General features: G+C 40.5%; 1 non-coding gene across 1 annotated transcript; it reads right to left on the bottom strand.

Moving 5' to 3' along the window:
• Positions 1 to 206: 206 nt before the first annotated feature.
• LOC130984023 (small nucleolar RNA R71) lies at positions 207 to 310 on the bottom strand. The gene has a single exon (XR_009087984.1). It is a non-coding gene; the product is annotated as a small nucleolar RNA R71 (small nucleolar RNA).
• Between the last annotated feature and the right edge of the window lie 5,690 nt (positions 311 to 6,000).

Here is a 6,000-nt window from a genome sequence, read left to right as displayed (position 1 = left end):
AACATCTCACCAAATTCCTGAGAATTTGTGACACTGTGAAGTCCAATGGAGTCCAGGAAGATGCCTATAAACTGCTCTTGTTCCCATTTTCACTTAGGGACAAAGCAGCTAAGTGGCTGGAATCATTCCCAAGGGACAGCCTAACAACCTGGGATGAGGTGGAGAGCAAGTTTCTGGCACGTTTCTACCCCCCACAAAAGGTCAATAGGCTTCGATCTGAGGTTCAGACTTTTAGACAACAAGATGGTGAGACGCTCTACGAGGCATGGGAGAGGTTCAAAGAATTGACAAGGAAATGTCCACCAAACATGTTCCCTGACTGGGTGCAATTGCATATTTTCTATGATGGACTTTCTTATAAATCAAGGAAGGCTGTAGACCATTCATCAGGAGGTTCATTGAACAGGAAAAAAACTGTGGAAGAAGCCATTGAAGTGATTGAGACAGTGGCTGAGAATGAGTACTACTATGCTTCAGAGAGACACAACACTAAGGGAGTCATGGAGCTGAACCATGTTGATACAATTTTAGCCCAAAACAAGGTGTTTGCCAAGCAACTAGCAGAGCTCACCAGGAAATTAGACACAAAGCAAGTGGCTGCGATACACACACAAGATCAAGAGGAAGTAAGCATTGAAGGAGGTGATTGGGAAGAGGCCAACTATGTGGGAAACCAACAAAAACAATCATATGATCCACATTCCAACACTTACAACCCAGGATGGAAAAACTACCCAAACTTTGGGTGGGGAAACCAGCAAACCCAACCACAAAACCACAAACCTTACAACCACAACCAACATAACAATTCCACATACCAAAACTCCAACCAAAGATCATACCAAGCCACACAAAACACTTACTCCCAACCACCATATCATAGCCAAAATAACCAACCTGCCCAATCCAATCCGAACCAACAATTTCAAGATCAATTAAACAGGATAGAAGGAATACTAGCAAACATGGGTCAGGACATAAGTGAGTTGAAAAGCTTCAGGGATGATGTGAGATCTACCTTAAGGGACCATGGTGAAAAACTCAAGAGGATGGAGTCTCGAGTAGGAGAGCTATCTCAACAGGCCCCCAAGTCAACTGCAGTGTTCCCTAGTGACACAGAAAAGAATCCTAAAGGGGAACAAAAGGGAGTGAGATGGGAAGAATGCAAGGTCATCACCATGTTGAAGGAAGTCTCAAAAGAAGAAAGAATCAGACCCTCAGAAAAGGAGCCAGAAATCTTGAAGGAAGGTGTGGAAGAAGCTAAGCAGGAAAGTGAAACTGAGCAAGCCAAGGAACTGCAAGAGGAAGGCATGCTGGAAACATACCAACCAAAAGCACCATTTCCTCAGAGGTTAGGAGGAGGTGAAAAGGGGAAAACATATTCAAGGTTTTTAGAGACATTTAAGTCTCTCCACATCAATATTCCCTTTCTTGAGATCCTCCAGCAGATGCCTACACATATCAAGTATTTGAAGGAATTGCTGAGCAAGAAAAGAGTTTTGAAGGGAGGACAAACTGTAATAATGAACAAAGAATGTAGTGCACTCATCAAGAAGGATACGGTCTCTAAGAAAACAGACCCAGGAAGTTTTCATATTCCCTGCATCATAGGAGAAACAAAAATTGACAGAGGATTCTGTGATCTAGGAGCTAGCATAAATGTGATGCCTCTGACTCTTATGAGGAGGCTACAACTGAATGAGGTGAGATCCACTGATGTAATCATACAACTGGCTGACAAAACTCAGAAGCAAGCTGAAGGGGTAGTTGAGAATGTGCTGGTGAAAGTGGGAAATTATTTTTTCCCCACAGACTTTGTCATTTTGGACATGGAGGAAAGCTACATACACCCTATCATTCTGGGAAGGCCATTTCTAGCCACTGCTAGAGCGCTCATAGATATAGAACAAGGAGAGCTAATTTTGAGAGTACATGATGAACTGCTCATTTTCCATGTTTTTAAACCTGCATCTGAGCCTGAACTAGAACCTGAAAAGCCTAAGGATAATAGTAGCAATCTGTGTTTGGAGGAAAGCAATCCAGCAGCTGAAACTCTGAAACAGTCCTTGAAAGGCAAACAAGAATTGCAAGAGTTAAAGCCACAAGAATCAATAGAAACAGCTCAGAAGGACCCTCCTGTCATAAGGGTCAATGAAGAAATCCTCAAGAGAGAGGGAAGGATTGTAAAGAAACTGCCAAGAGGGTGGAGAAACAAGAAAATTCCCACTGAAGGTTTCTCTCCGGGAGATAAAGTGATATCAAGTCATTATCTGCCAATCCCACCTGGCCTCAAACCCATTCCTTCTCAGCTCCCTCAAGTGTTCACAATCAGGAAAGTTCTTTCTATGGAACATTTGGAAATCATGAAGGAATCAAATGGGGATGTTTCCATAGTGAGAGGAGAGGACATCAAGCACTACAATCCACCATAATAAGGGACAACCGTCAAGCTAGTGACGTTAAAGAAGCGCTTCATGGGAGGCAACCCATGTTTTAGTATCCTTACTCTTTATTGTTTTACTTTGCATCTAATAAAGCATGGTTTCTTATGCATGAACTTGAATCCTCAGGACAACTGTTGATAAGGTGCACTAAACATTGCATGTAAAATACAATTGGTCTCTAAGTTTGGTGTGCCTGAAGGCACCCCAAATCTTATTCAAATTGTATTCAATCTTTCATTCAAGGTGCACAACCAAACATTAAGTTTGGTGTTCCTCTTGGAACACAGTTAACGAAAAGCAAGAAGTTCCTTTGGATTTAGAAATTCATGACAAGTATACCATGTGCACGTTTTAATACTTTGATTTCAATTACTTTAGGTAGTAAATTTGTTTAGGAGCAAAGAGCCAAAGTAACTATGATTTATTAGAATTATGCACAATTATTAAGGATAACCAACATGGATTTCATATCATCAGGAGACATTACCAAACACTAAGTTTGGTGTCCAGTAATAAGTGTGCATACATACAAAGGTCACGGCTATAAGCTCATGAAGACAATCATTGATTTACAATTCAAAAAGAATGAAAAACATGTGCAAGTACTATTCATTATTCACATGGACCGAAAAATGATAGCAAATTTGTTTGTGTGTGCAGGTACAAAAGGAAGGATAAGAATGGAGGAAAAAGACAAGGGGGGAGGCACGGTTCTTGGTCAAAAAGGAAGTTCTGCATGAAAAGATGGCTACATGTACAACCTAATGCACCTAGAATACTTCCAAGAAAGTGAAAAGCAATTCGTCCTTTTCCCTAATTCATATATTTACCATCAAGCTATCCTTCACAACTCACCCTAGCCGTCCATTTTTCACTTGCGTGCTTTATAAAGAACCAATTGGGGAACGAGCTCCACACCACCAAATCTCCTTCTTGCACATTTTCTTTCATCATAGCACAACTACCTCTTGCCGAAAACAACCTCACCACACTTCTAACAACACGTTCTTACTTCACCGTGTCAACTTTAGCTTGTCACTTGCCAAAACTAAGGAACCAATGGCAGCCTCATCTAGCCACAAAAGAAGAAAGGATAAGGAGCCAATGGAGGAGGAAAGGGAATATGATGCATGGAAATACAAATCAGTTTTCCATGAGATTCAAGCCGAATGGATGAGACCTAAAACTAGCTGAGGTCCCCTTTGACCTTGAAAAGGATGAGTTTCCAGGTATTTGGGAGAAGATCAAAAAGAGGAGGTGGGAGCTCTTAACTAAGCCAATCACTAAAATCAACATCAACCTGGTGAAGGAGTTTTATGCAAATGCAGTGAGGGAGGATACAACCGAGGAACCCACATACAAAAGCTATGTGAGAGGGGTGGAAGTTGACTTCAGCCCCAAAGCAATCATGAAAACTCTTGGCCTGAAAAACATACGTTTTAGCCAAGCAAGTTATGAGGAAAGGATGATGGGAGAACCTGACTATTCGACTATTGCTGAAGACCTTTGTGCCATCAGAGCTGAATGGGTGAGAAAAACAAAAGGGGCTCCAAGAGTCTTGAGAAGGGGAGATCTAACACCTGAAGCTAAAGGGTGGTATGCAATAGTTAGGAGATCCATCCTACCCACTGCAAACTCTTCAGAAATAGTCCCTAAAAGAGCCATCTTGCTACATTGCATTATGGTGGGAGGGGAGATCAAAGTTCATAAACTCATTGCCGAACAGATACAAGAGTTTAGTGAGAAAAGTGACCATGACTCCTGGCTCCACTTCCCTAGCACCATCATTAGACTATGCATCGATGCCCAAGTACCACTTGAAGATGAAAGACCTAATTGGCTATATCCTGGAATGGCCATAACTGCGTACAGAATGACTCTTGGCCCAGTTGCTCCAAGACATACAAAAAGAAGAAATGAAGAAGGGCAACAAGCAGGAACAGAACAAGAAGCAGAGCAAGAAGGAGAAGAAGGAGAAGAAGAGCAAGAAGAGTAAGGAATTCCAGAAAGAAGGCAACAAGTTCCCAGAGACCCCATGGATATGAGCAGAATGCAGGAAATCATAGAAGGAATGTCTCAACAATACATGAGATCTCAAGAGAGGCAAGAGGACTTTCACCTAAAGATGATGGACATGCAAAGGAACTTTGAATCAAGATTCTTAGATTTGCAAAGGGAACAGAATTTACAATTACAGGAATCCCTCAGCCATGTATGCCAACACCAAGATGCCAATATGTTGGCAATCAAGGAAGCCACCACTTTGCAGAATGCAAGATACTCAGTTCAAGCTGATTACAACATCAGTTCTCAAATCAAGCTTAACTACATAGGGGAACATCTACACAAGATGGACCCAGCATTCCCAGCTTTTGATGAGTATTTCAAAGGGAGGAAAGAAGGAGAAATAAACAAGGCAATGGTCCTTGAAAAAGGAGTGGAAGAAACAATGAAAAAGGCGGGATTCTGGAAAAAGCTCATAAGAAAAGACAAGGGAAGTACAAGTGGTCAAAAAGAGGTAAGAAGCAAGAAGAAGCAGGATCCCAAGAATCAAGAAGAACCAAGCAATAAATAAGAGGTGGTCTCGTTCCTTAATAATCAAATGATAGTTGTGAATGGTCTTTATGAGCTTTCTTTCATTATAAGTCATTTAAGTTTTAATGGAAGTTTTTAGTATGTTTGTCTGTTTATTGCTTTGAATAAAGTGAATGCCTAGATGTTTGGATAAAACTCCACCTTCTTAAACAAATGCTTGCCATGCTTGTTCTGTTTCCAAAAATTAAAAGAAAAGTTTGAACAAAAGTAACTTGGCTCAATTAGTGACAAATTAAGTAGAATTAAGTGGTGGTATGCATGCTTGATTGTTTAGTTAGCTCACTGGAAATTGAGTGTAGAATTATCATTTTTTGTGTAGAAGTTGAATACTGTCTATGGATCTTGATGAATAAATGTCTTTGGCCATGAAAAAGAAAGAAAAAGAAAAAGAAAAGCCACTGAAAAAGGGCAACCAACAAGCAAAAGAATTAAGAAAATAAAGCTAGGCACCAATGGTTTGAACTTTTGAGACATATGCCTGTGGTGTTTATGTACTAGGATCTGCTTGGATGAATAGGTTCTGTGGAGTGTTTCAACACTTGGTAACTTGGGTTAACTAACCCGGGATTATCAACCAAAAGTCCATTATCAAGAGCAACCTAGCTACAAAACATTTAGTTACACAAAGAGGTGCTGGGCACCAATGTCTCAAAAAGAAATGTGAACTAAAATGCCTGTAGTGGATATGTGTACTGCACTGATAAGAAAAAGAAAATGCCAAAGGCTTGTGCAACACATGACACTGAGCAAACAAGGAGCAAAGGAGCTCTAAGAAAAAGAAAAACAAAGAAAGAAAAAGTGCCAAGGACATAAGAATAACAAGAGGCCATAGCAGTGTTTGATGGATGCAATGAAAAAGTGATAATCCTCCCTGATAAGAATGAAAAAGTGATGCTGCAACTTTCTGCATAAAACCCTTCTGATGAACTTCAAATGCTTACTAATATAGCCAATGTCATTG

The sequence above is a fragment of the Arachis stenosperma genome, chromosome 5, assembly GCF_014773155.1.
Source record: "Arachis stenosperma cultivar V10309 chromosome 5, arast.V10309.gnm1.PFL2, whole genome shotgun sequence".
Lineage (NCBI taxonomy): Eukaryota > Viridiplantae > Streptophyta > Magnoliopsida > Fabales > Fabaceae > Arachis > Arachis stenosperma.
Note: the sequence above shows the minus strand (reverse complement) of the source record. Positions and strands in the feature narration are given on the sequence as shown.